At 36.5% G+C, this 13,606-nt stretch overlaps 1 pseudogene; it reads right to left on the bottom strand.

Annotated features, from left to right (window-relative positions):
• Positions 1-1,023: 1,023 nt before the first annotated feature.
• LOC120144619 lies at positions 1,024-4,338 on the bottom strand (annotated as a pseudogene).
• Positions 4,339-13,606: the final 9,268 nt, after the last annotated feature.

Below are 13,606 nucleotides of genomic sequence, written 5' to 3'. Positions count from 1 at the left end.
TTAATATAAAATACATAAAAATATCGTTTTGAGTATTTATGATTTGAAGTGAAAAGTTTGAAAAATCAAATTGTAAGTCATTTTCTAGAAAACGCAAAAGAAATTATGTTAACCAGCAAAATGAATTGCATTAATAATTTGTTTTTCGTCAACCAAACATTGAAAAATAAGGAAAATATTTTTTGAAAAATCAATTTCAGTGAAATAAACGAAGCCTTAATTTTTTTTTCTTATATTTAGAATTTATTTAATTCAGCCAAGGTTAATGATAAAATGATAAAAAAATTTTTTAAAGTTTAATGAATAAATTGAAAATTTTCAAACTTTAGTGACCAAAATAAAAATGAAAAAAATTCAATAGTAAAATATGTAATTTGTTTATTTTATTTTGAAATGAGTTTAAATTTTGAAGACGTATGATAAAATTAGTCTGAATATTTGACAAAATAATTATTTTGGCTCTTGTTTTATGAAGCAATTTGACTCCTAATATTTAAAGTTTGGGGTAAAATATTCCTAGTTGGATCTAAATTGTAAGTAGCATAACGCTTCCGGCTGACTAGGCATGTCCACGTTGACTGAAATGCCATGTTCCATATGAACATGTCATGTCAGCATTTCAGTCCATATGAATATGTCTATTCAGCAGAAAATATTAATTGTTACTCAACTAGAAGTTTTTATTCAATCAAGAGATATTTTACCGTAAAATAAAACGTTAAAGATTAAACTATTTTAAAGAAACAAACACCAAAATAATTATTTTGTCAGGCATTGGGATTAGTTTTTCATTATGAAGTTTTAAAATTAAAGGTGGGAATATTCACAAAAGTCAGAGATTAGAATCGAGCTCAAGAAATTCATGATACAATGGTAGAGTGATATACACACACACAAGCGCACTCCAATAAAAGCAAGGAAAGAATTAACCATTACAATTAAAACATGAAAAGAACCACATCTACAATACGTACATGAAAAGAGCCTATTTTTTTCTATAGCATATATGCCTATTTTTTATCTTCTTTCTTTTCTTTTCTTAGCTTTTCTCTCAGCCAGTTCTGGGATTTTCTGGATGAACCTGTAGAACCATGCCAAAGCATAAGAATCAACAAAATAAGATTTCGAAATAACATGGATTCGAGTGTGAGTATCCGAAACATGCATGTATTCAACATGTTATATCGTACTTATGTTCGAATATGTGACGGAAATGTTAAAGATATACCTGATATATCCTTTCTTCCTTGTAGCTTCTACTTCTAAGCTTAAGCTCTCCTCTGCTGGTTGTCATCTCATTCAATACTTCGGCATCATGGAAGTCATCATCTGTGTCTTCACCGCCAGTAGATGGTTCTCCTTCCTGTATGCACATCATTAATGTTCGAATCGAATTGCATATCAACTATGGTAAAACAGGCTGTAAACAGCAAAATCACATGGAAAGGTACCGACTACAGGTATGATGCATGAACAGTTTCCAGGACTCTGTTCAACCAAATGTTACACATGAGAAATTAGTTTCGTTTTCAATATTATTCGAAGGTGTTATTCTGGTACGATCGACATACTTGTAATGCCTGCTGGGAGTGATGAAGAGCAGCAATATCCTTTCCCAGAGCTGGCAACCTGGGAGGCTGTCAATGGCCATATAGGCAAAATAGCCCCAAAGTACTGATGTAGGGATCATCCTTATTAGAGGTATAATACACAACGAAACTCCAGTAAGGACCGACTGCAACAGGTTGCTCATTCACTCTAACCGGTAAATAAGCATCGATATATTTCTCAGGATCGAATTTTTCTTTTCCGTTTTTCCCATCATTGTCTTTCATCATAGCCTCTTTCAAGTTCTTCAAATCTTTATCTACTGAATCACACTGCAATGACATTCCATGTTATGTTGCAATGAGTCTCGCACTCGAACATTTCCCTATCTATATAAGCTGTAGGACGAGTCTAGAGTACTTGCAGATGGAGATGCGTCCAATTCTATAAACACAGCTTCCATTCTTTCATAGATTTCTGATTGGCTTGCTTGTTGCTTCATTCCCTCCTTGACACTTTTCACCATTTTTCTTCGAATCATCTGCATTCAAGGATTATATAGTCTAAGAACCGACATTAAACCGAGCGATATTAACATTAAGAGAATAGTTTCTAAGAGTTTGTGGCAGCATACCTGCTTCTTGAGAGCTGCAAGGCTCTTTGTGTGCATGGGAGATTGCGGTAGGACGCCATTCGAAGGAGGGAGTCCCAAAAAACCACAGATCAAAGTCTGAAACGATGTTGTGAGCCTAAAAATTAGCAGGTAACAGATTTCAAAACAAAACTTGTAGGTGAAACAATCAATTATGTACCGTAATTCCGAGAATCAAGGCATCATAATGGGAAGCAGAGGGCTTTTTAAGGTTGAACTCCTTTTGCTGTGCCATCTGCGAAGCGATGATGTGATCGAAGAAGTATATACCTGCTATCATTAATGCTGGTATAATGGCAGAAAAGATGTACAGCACTGGTACCCTTCCCATATCCTATAATAAGAGATATGATTCAGTCAAGATTTATATTTGATTATAATCTATACAACTTATATAGCTTCATCACTGTCCAATGATACATTGATTCACGTTCCCAAAGAAATGGCAGAAAAACCTCCTAGGAACTCCAGAAACGACTTTTCGGGGTATGGCGAAAGACAATGCTGTCCAACATACAACCATTAGTGGAACACCATAGTCTGCGATGAAACCTCGAAACCAACCTGAAACCAGAGTCAGTAAATACATTGTTTGGACAGAAAGAAAAAAGAACAAACAACCATACCCTAAATTTCTAAGGTGAAACAATTATCGATCCATCCTAGTTCGGTTGGTTGATGCACCTGTTCCATAACGCCATGATCTTGCCTTTCGTGTCTTAAGGGAGGTTATTAGAACCCCAAATGAGAAAATGATTGCCAGCAATCCATTTGTGTATAGCCATTGAAACTGATATTTCTCCTTTTTAGGATTTTCGCCTTCGGACACATTGAATTCACTGACCACTCCCTAATGATGAAAAAGAGTATCATTATCAGGGTCAAAAGGACATGATTTTAGTCATCATAAACATTGCTCCTAAGTTATTGAATACCCTAATAGCTTCTTGAAGGAAAAGAACGGTTATCAACATGCCAAAAAGCTCGCCTGCAATTCTGGTAAATCTGTTGATTATTGTGGCTACATTGAATACAGCAAGGAGGACGAGCATCATGGCGGTCCATATACAAACCCTGGGGAAGCAAAACAAAAGAAACAAAGAAACGAACTTAGACATAAAGCACATTTTCTGCAGAATGAAGCATAGGGGATTATATCCATTACCATGAGGTCCAAGCCAAATAGAGTTCCTTGCCCAACTCTGGCCTTTCCCTGCTGAAACGTACAGGTAAGTGTACATTATAATGGTTGGCTCTGCAACACCTACTATCAACATAGGCTGCCCACTGATAATGGAGTGAATGATCCCGAAAATAGCCGTCGAAGCCAACGTTTCGACCGTGCTCAGAAAGCCATCTAAACTCGAGCAAAAGAGGATGTATAACTGTGTTTCATTACTTCAATGTTCATTATGTACGACTATTTGCATCGGAGTAACTTGTTATAATACTTGAATCTCGACTCAACTGCTCTCCAAAGGCAATAACAGGAAGAACAGATGCAAAGAAGATGTAGGTAGTAGGAGCTAATATCCTGATAGAAATACAAAGCAAAAAAAATGAAATCTCTTCCTACAGGAACATAAAAGATGGTTACACAAGTGCATCAGATTTACGAAGACATACCGAAAGCCAGAGCAAAGTGCGCTGACCCAATCGTGCTCATAGTATGCCTTTCTTCCGTTGAAGTCACTGATTATCCCCGAGAACGGATGTTCAAAGTCCATAACTGATTCGATTAAAAATGAACAACGTTTGCATTCATATATGTTAAATGGATTCAGAGGAGAGTTTTATGATACGAGTGTACTTAACATCCAAACATAAGTGTTGAACTCGGAAACTTTAGCAAACATAAGGAGTACGAATAGTATAGATTACCTATACACCTTTATCCTAACACCCTCTTCAGCTCACAACAATCACAAGAATAGCAAAACAAAGGAGGACAACTTGTATGTATGTATGCACTATGCATGTGTGCATGCATGTGAGTTCATGTATGTGGATGTGAAGGCAAAAAATAGTAGTGATGGCATGGAATCATGTTACAATTGCGTGAGTAGGAAAGGAAAAAAAATGAAGTTACGAGTTTTGAAGTTTCCTCGCCGGTGGCAGAGTTTCCGATGTAGTCGAAGATTTCACGGCAGAGGTTCTGAAACGAAAAGCCTCAGTGCTTTGGACTCTTTGTTAGACACATCTAAGATGTTTGTGTGTGTATATATATACATGTGTTGGTAAATGTTTCTAAAAAGTTGCAGCAATTAAGTTACAGCGTTAGTTTACTGTGTCTTTGGGTGTATTGATTCAAACACTGAGCGGCTTTATCGGGTTCAACTTCCATTTGCGAGCCCTCAAGTATCGGGACGTTCCTCACGTGGTTCTATCATCCAAGTCTTATGCTTTTCTGGTTCAAATAATAACTCAAATAATTTTGTTTTACACCCAATAAAATGTCCTAAAATTTAACAGCAGTGAATTATTATTTTAAAGTTTCTCTCCAATAAATATTACTATTATGGTTGATTGAGTTTTAATTGGCATTATCCTTGATAGATTACACATGAAAATATAATATTAAATATTTTTAAACACTCAATATCTTTTGAATTATGGGTCAGTAGATTACGCATGTTAAATCTTTTAAAATTTATTTTTATTCGGTTTAATCCTTAAAAAAACATTTAATAGAAAATCGTTCCTATCTATTTCTAATTTTTATAATTTTATCTAATATTATTTATTTATTTTTTATTTAATATCATAATTCTATCTACTTAGAATATAACACATGTCATCATTTATTGTAGAAAAAAAGTGAAAACCTAGGGAATTAAATCTACGTCTATGAAAAGAATAACCCAACACTTAATACTTAGGTTAAATTAAAATTAAAATTAACTATATTTAAATTATTATTGATATATTTTATAATATTTTTATTATAATTATTATTTTAATGGCAGCAAGTAACACGAATACAGCATGGTGGTAGGCAATTCAGTTGGGGTCATGGAATTGCGCCGCCATTTCTGTTTGTCTATGGCTATTGGCCATACCATTACCAGGAACGGTAAACGCAACAAAGGAATGAGTTGAGGACAATACGTTCTGCAATCTCCAAACTGTAAATCAGCTTTTAACTTATTAGATGAGTAACCTATTACGTGGTTAAAGAGAATGTTGTTTTTCATTGAGATATTGTATTTTAGCACTTATGTTGGTACAGAAAATGACCATCCAGCTTAGTTGGTAGAGCATAAGGTTTTTAACCTTGAGGTCGTGGGATCGAGTCTCATGGAGGGCATTTCATAATTTGGAGGTCTCTTATGGAAGTTGCTCTCAACCTAGTGTTGGGGACATCCTACTATCTTACCTCCCCTAACCCCAGTACATATGGGAACAAGGGACAATCATTAAAAAATAAGAAAGAAGTATAGAGTGTAGGAAGAGATGACATATATTGTCATTGAGTAATTATATTAATAAAGAAATAGGAAGCATGAGCGATTGCTTAATTAAGTCGGTGACCAAAATGATGAGTAAAGAAAGACAGAACTAGGATTCATCTTTTCCTATTTGCTCGTGTTCAACAGTGGGATATGGAGAGAAAATAGATAATTTTTCATTCTCTTTGATTTTTTTGAAATTGTGACCAAGATATGAGATTTTTGAGTTAAAATTTGGAGAAGAATTTTTTTCATTAAAGTAAGAAAGTAAAACTCTCTAATTTTTCATTTTTGAAGCTATGGTATTAAGACTTTTGAGATAAGGAAAATGATGGTCGAAATTGAGTGAAGTTTAGGAAAGTTCATCCATTCATATTAGTTTAATTTAGAGTAAGCTTTCATTTATGCTACCAGAGTATTAACTTTAGTTGTTAGTGAGAGAGGAGAAGCAAGTAAGATTAAAGGCAAAGAGTGAAGATTTGATACTTGTTTTATTGTTCTGTCTAAGGTTAGTGAAAATTAATTAAGGCTCCATTTTGTGTGACTTTCTAAATGTACTTTTAGTTATAAATTTGGTTTTGAGCGTAAAATCAATCTTAAATGAGTAAAAAATAAAAAGAAAATTACGGTGGAAACTGTGGTTTCAAACTAACCGCAAAAATAGGATTTGTTGTTTTTTCATTTTCAACTTTACGTTTGTAAGCAAATTATAATTTTACCCTTACTAATGCATGTGCTCCATTCAATTATGTATTTATATTTTGTTTTAATAGTTTAATATTAACCTCCTTTAAAAAATAATTTATACTTAATAATTTATTTTAATTACTTAAAGGTAAATAAAATTGATGTATTGAAATTCACTTTAATTTGCAAGCACTAATGTATTTTTTTAAATAAAATATTAACCTCTGGTCTCGACACCCGAGTCAGCCTATTTTATAGCCTGGTCGTATCTTGGGTCCATTCCTTTACCTTTCACTCTGGCTAATAATTTCATTGTCGATGGAAAAATCTGTTTCAGAACGTGAATATGCTCCTACCGTTTCCAGTGACTTAACTGATGACGTGGAAGTATAAATAACCTCTCTCAAACTTAGAATATTGTCCTAGCACGGAAGACCTCCCTAATATAATACACCCGAGAACTCTCGGAAGGATAACCAGAATTCGCAACTAGCCTTCTCGCTCCGTGGGCTTCACTTTTTGCCTCTCCAATCGTATTTCCGTCCCTAAGCTTTGTCTCTTCCATTCGAAATTCCACAAAACTCAATCCCAATTGCCCTGCAGCTTCTTTCCTTTAGCATTTTCGTTGAGACCACAAACAAAATCCAAGTGATTATCTGAATGAATATATGTTGTTTTCTCGGCCTGCGGAACAATCGAGGATGGCTTTCCATTCGACGGCTTAGGATGCTTTACTCTTATCGGACGAAACCACTAATAAAATCCAAGCTTTCTTAATTCATGCATGCAACAAAGGAGAACTACACATATCTCTATCCTTTCCCTCACGCCCTCCTGATGCTATTTCATTGCCAATGGTTCAGGTGGTTGGATGATAATGGAAAGTCAATGGCACATAGTAGGCTCCTTAGTCTAGTGACGGGGAAGAGTCCTATGCACACAGTAGTTTCCTTGTGCGGGATGGTAGTCTGGTGACGTATATTAGTCCATACACCATAGTAGTCTCATTTGGTAGTGTAAAAATTGTACACGAAATGGCTAGTAGTCTAGTGATGGCACATGCATCTCTCCTTTTGCACGAGATGGTAGTTGAATGATATCACAAATTCAGTTGATGAGTAGTTGGATGATAACACAAAGTAAGTTGTAGCTAGGGGGATCCTTTACCCTGTAAAACCTCATCTGTTGCTAGAATTCTTACAATTGTCTCCTCCTGAGGTATCATGATTATGTTTTCTCATGAAGAAAAATCAACGGTATGTAAATGATTCCTCCTCTACGAATGGGTTGATGGAATAAAAAACTTTTTGTTATGATTATGGATCCCGCTAATGTAGTTATTGACACCCGGATACGGTATAAGGAACACAAGACAGTTTCAATGGAATCATTGATAACATATTCAAATAATTTTATCCCAAGTAGGTGTGGTACAAAGAACAAAAACCCAATCTAGACGACTATGGGTTTTATGCCTTTCGCATGAAAACCGTTACCCATTACATCTTATATACCAACATAGCTACGAACGTAATCATATACAATGACTACACTACGTTAGCGCTTCCTCTCACATTCGAATTCGTCTACCTAAAACAATATATATCGTATAGTAAAATAGGTTATGCAATATCTCGACTGAAAGGAGAGGAACAGAGGTGCGTAGATCTCTGTAAATATATATTGTTATCGTTCTAGTCTTACCCTCTAACTTTCCATTCAATCGGGGTCTGCAATGTAGTATAAACAACAATAGGCACTTTGAAAGAGTGTACTACTCTTCGGTTAGTTGTCCGTGTCATAAGGAAAGCGAAAACCCCTAAGTTTTTCTAATCAGTGGCTTCCTAACCCATTCATTACCTTCTTTTTCTGTTGATTCTGTGTTCACGGCTTCTCATTCTCCTTAGTAAGAATAGTTATTTTCACAATAAAGTACTCTACCTAATGTGTTCCCCTTTAGCGTATATTCAGTTGTTAGGCATAGGAAGCTAGATGAATATTGGAATATTGAAAAGAGCAAAAAGATGGTCTATTCCCAAATGTTTTTAAACCAAAGACCGGTCAAGAGCTGTTACTTGACTGATTCATTGCTTGTCATCATGAAGTGAACTAGACTAGCTTCAGTCTCTCTCTACATGAAGAACCCTGTTGAGAATTCAGGAAACAAATAAATAATACTTGCATATTGAGTATTAGAACTATGTATTGAATACAATGTTGTTGCTGTTTATATACAACTTCTAATGACTAATGTAACAACCTTAACTATTCAACTAACCATGCTAACAACCTAACAACCTTAACTGCTATTAACAACTTCAAGAAGCTTCTAACTATTCAACTAATAATCCCATGCAGTCTAAGTTCATACATGCTGCAGTACTAACAACATTGTTGCTGACTCATCATGCTAACATTCCCTCTACTACTTCTTCTTCTTCTATTCTTCTGACCTTGAACACACTTGTACTCCAATCTTCTCTCGAAAAACTTCAAATGCTGCTTTAGTCAATTATTTAGTAAAACCATCAGCCACTTGATGAGTTGTAGGCACATAGTTCACACTCAATTGTTGGGTTGTCACCTTCTCAAGGATAAAATGCACATCAAGGTCAATATGTTTCGATTGTGCATGATAAACCGGATTGGCACACATTTCCACGACTCATGTATTATCACACCAGATCACTAATTTCCCATATTGTTTCAACCCGAGCTCAGCTAACAGAGTACTTACCCATGTAACTTCAGTAGTAGCATAAGTTAATCTTTTATACTCAACCTCCATCGTTGACCGGGAGACATATTTTTGTTTCTTTGAGCTCCAAGCAACCAAGTGATTATCAAGAAACACTCCATATCCTGAGATTGATCGTCGATCAGTAACATTTGTACCCCAATCAACATCAGCAAATGCTGAGACTGTAAATCTTAACTTAGATGCCAAAAACATCAAACCATAGTCCATAGTTCCTACAAGGTACCTCAAAATGCGTTTCACTACCACTAGATGACTTTCACGTGGCACATGTATAAACTGAGCAACATTTCCAACACTAAAAGCAAGCTCAGGTCTGGTATGACAAACATATAATAACGATCCAACAATGGATTGATACATAGTATAGTCAACCAGTAATTCACCATCCTAAGCTAACTTAGGTGCAATAACCATAGGTGTTGCACACGATGAAGCATTCCTCGTGCCAACCTTTTCTAACAGCTCCAGGATAAACTTCTTTTGAATGAGCATTAAGGAGCCATTGCCCCGTTTTACTTCAATTCCCAGGAAATAACTAAGTGACCCTATATTTTTATGAGAGAAAGTATCTTGCAGCATGCATACAATATTAGCAACCATAGAAGTTGATGAACCTGTGATGACTATGTCATCCACATAGACCAGAAGATAAACACGTTCAACACCTGTGTTTGTAAAAAATAAAGAAGTGTCAGCTCGAGACACTTGAAATCCAATTTGCAGTAGCACATCTTTTAATTTGGCATGCCAATTACGGGGAGCTTGCTTCAACCCATATAATGCTTTCTGTAATTGACATACAAGAGGTACACCATCAGCTGTTGTCTGCTATAATCCTGGGGCTATTGTATAAACACTACTTCTTTCAAGTCTCCATTAAGAAAGGCATTGTTGATATCAACATGCCTCAATTCCCAGTTATTGGTCACTACAATAGACAAGACAACATTGAGAGTTGTAAATTTTACAACATGACTGAATGTGTCAAGGTAGTCTTGCCCAGGCACTTGAGAGAATCCTTTTGCAACCATTCGTGCCTTGTACCTGTAAAATGAGCCATATGGATTTTGTTTTACTTTAAATAGCCACTTACAACCTACTGCAACATGTCCTGGAGGAAGCTTAACAAGTGTCCAAGTTTCATTCCTCTTAAGAGCATCAAACTCTTCCTGAACTGCAACAGCCCACTTTGGAGACTGTAATGATTCATTAACAGTTGAGGGAACATCTTCATCAAAGTGACTTGAGTAAGCTTTGGGCTTAAAAATCCCACACTTGCCTCTTGTGAGAATAGAGTGACTTTTCACACGTGGCACATCAACCACAAAAAAGGCTTCAATATTGGCACCAATTCTAATAACAATATTGTTAGGTGCAGCTAGGCTAGAAGGCTCTTCCACAGCTTCTTCTCCAGGAGCATTTTTTAAACTAGGTTCAGTAGTTGCTTCAGTAGGAACAACCACACTCAAGGATTCACCTGCATCTTCTTCCATACATACATTTCCATGTTATAAGGTAATGGTGATCCTGACTCAGCACTTCCTTGACTATTAGAATAAGCCTGCTGCTGCATAGGCACACATTGTATGTTAGTCACAATCTCAAGAGATTGTGGTTGTTGATTCTTATCCACATGTGATTTAATTGAGGTTGACCTTCCTGCAAAAGGAAACATAATTTTCTTAAAAACTACATGTCTAGAAATGTAGACCCTTCCATCAGCTGCCAGGCACTGAAACCCTTTATGCTGGGGACTGACACCAAGATATGTGCATGGATGAGAGTGAAATGCAAGCTTATGAGCTTGAAAAGGTCGCAGGTGAGGGAAGCATTAACAACCAAACACCTTCAGGTCGTTATAGTTTGGTTTCTTCCCCAACAACTTCTCACTAGGAGAGACTCCCTACAAAACCTTAGTAGGCAGTTTGTTAATCAATTGAATAGCAGTAATAACAGCATATGACCAGTACTCCATTGGTAAAGATGCTTGTGCCAATAACACCTGTGCCATTTCAACCAGATGTCTGTGCTTCCTTTCAACAATTCTATTATGCCTAGATGTGTGAGGGCATGATAGCCTGTGAACAACACCAGCTTTGACTAGTAGTGGTGAGAGACTGTGAAACTCAGCACCCCAGTCAATCTGAACTGCTATAATGGAAGCACCGAATTGAGTTAACACCATTTTTTTGAAACAATAAGAAAGATTCAGTGGCCTGAGACTTATTTTTTAGGAGGTAAACCCATGTATCTTGAGTACATACCTCCACAAAAGAAACATAAAACCTAAATCCATTCGAGGAAACATGTGGAGGTCCCCATAAATCAGTAAAGATAAGCTGAAACGGAGTATCATAAGACGTATTCGATTGCACAAAGGGTAATTTATGGATTTTGTCCATGTGCATTTTTTATTTACTTCTGTAGCAACTTCTACATTAAGTTCTTTAGTAACTTGTCTTAATGTGTCATTAGAAGGATTACCAAGTCTTCGATGCCACAACTCCTCTATCTCAGTAGGTGCAGTTTTAGCAACAAAACTAACATCAACATCAATACACCTATCTTCTCTTGCTGTCTTACTTATCACAAATGAGTAAAACCCTCCAGATTCTTCACCAGTCAGAAGCACCTGCTTAGTAAACTCATCACGTACAAAGAAACTACTGGCATGAAACTTAAAGAATATGTTGTTGTCCCTAGCAAACTTCGAAACCGAAAGCAAGTTCTTTGTTATAAGAGGGACATGCAATAAATCATTCAACATCAATACTCTAGATGCATTAGGTAAACTTGAATCACCAATGAGTCAAATATCTAGTGAATTACCATTACCAACTATAAGATTACCTGGGCCATGGAAGTCAGAGCTGTTTACTAGATTCATTCTATCAGGTGTGACATGGAGAGTGTATCCCGAGTCCACCACCCAAAGCTCAGAAGTTGCAGTAGCAACATTTACTTGAGAGTCTGCTTTCATATGAGAGCAACACTCATAGCCTTGACTACCACTAGTAGATGTGGAACCAGTCGAAGAGTAACTGCTGGAGGAACTATCATTGGAAATAGGATAATTATTGGCTGAGACACAAGTAAAGTCTTCATCAAATCTATGCCAACAACGATCAACCAAGTGACCTAGCTTCCCACAGAGCTGACACTGAACATGCGTTCGACCTCGCCCTCGACCACCATTTCTTGCACCAGACGATGCACGATCAGATTTGTGTTCCTGACGATTAGAGGAACCACGATCAATATCACTTCGTGCATAATTTGCACTCATAGGCAAGTTGTCATACTGCTTATCAAATCTAGTAAGCTGTACCTCAGCATCCATCATCATAGCATGTATATTATCTATGGAGAGTGCTTCTTTCATTGTTGAGACAACAACCATAAATGGATGATACTCATGAAGAAGACCTCTCAAAATGCTTACTATTTGTTCAACTGGAGGAACATCACTCCCACACGAGGCAAGAGCATCACATATTTCCTTAATGCGCGTTAGATACACTCGCATACTGTCATTTCCCTTTCTTATAGATTCCAGTTTATAGTGCAAACTCATAACTGACATAGTTGAGCGATTTGCAAATAACTTGATCACTGTCTCCCAAACTGCAACAACTGTTTCAACTCCAACAAATTATGGTAAAAGATGCATGCTTACCATTGACAATAACCAAGATGCCAGAGCATTGTCTTGCTTGATGAAATCTTCATATGCTTCATTCGCTTGAGTCTCATCATTAGCATCAAAAATCGTCAAAGGTGGAGGAGAAACACCACCAATCAACATTCGCTCCAGTCAAGGACTCCGAATCGTGAGCAAGATCTGTTGTTTCCACAATAAGAAGTTAGTTTAATCAAGAACCACATTAACCTTCTTATTGGTGAAACCTCGAGGAACACTAGAGGTAAAATCCATGATCAGTCATCACTTCAACAATGTTTAGATCACAAGCAAAAGCATGAAGACACGATCCCAAGATCAATAGCGAATGATACCATGTTGAGAATTCAGGAAACAAATGAATAATACTTGCATATTGAGTATTAGACTATGTATTGAATACAAGGATGTTGTTGTTTATATACAGCTTCTAATGACTAATGTAACAACCTTAACTATTCAACTAACCATGCTAACAACCTAACAAGCTTAACTGCTATTAACAACTTTAAGAAGCTTCTAAATATTCAAGTAATAATCCCATACAGTCTAAGCTCATACACGTTGCAGTACTAACATCATTGTTGCTGACTCATCACAAGAAGCATTGATGTTGACTTATCATGCTAACACACTTGAGCTTTATACAGGGTCTCATTAGGTTCTTTCCCTGATCTTGCCGACTCACCTCAACATTCAAGGTTAGCCCCTAATTCGAGTAAAGGTCACTCCTTTCTCTTTCTTCCCTCACTATCCGAATTAGCTCTTCCGGGAGCGACAATACCTTACGTGACATTTCGATCGGGCACTAGTAATTATTTCGTTTACTT

Source organism: Hibiscus syriacus, unplaced genomic scaffold (assembly GCF_006381635.1).
Source record: "Hibiscus syriacus cultivar Baekdansim isolate YM2019G1 unplaced genomic scaffold, ASM638163v2 tig00110890_pilon, whole genome shotgun sequence".
Classification (NCBI taxonomy): domain Eukaryota; kingdom Viridiplantae; phylum Streptophyta; class Magnoliopsida; order Malvales; family Malvaceae; genus Hibiscus; species Hibiscus syriacus.
This window is presented reverse-complemented; position numbering and strand designations above follow the sequence as displayed.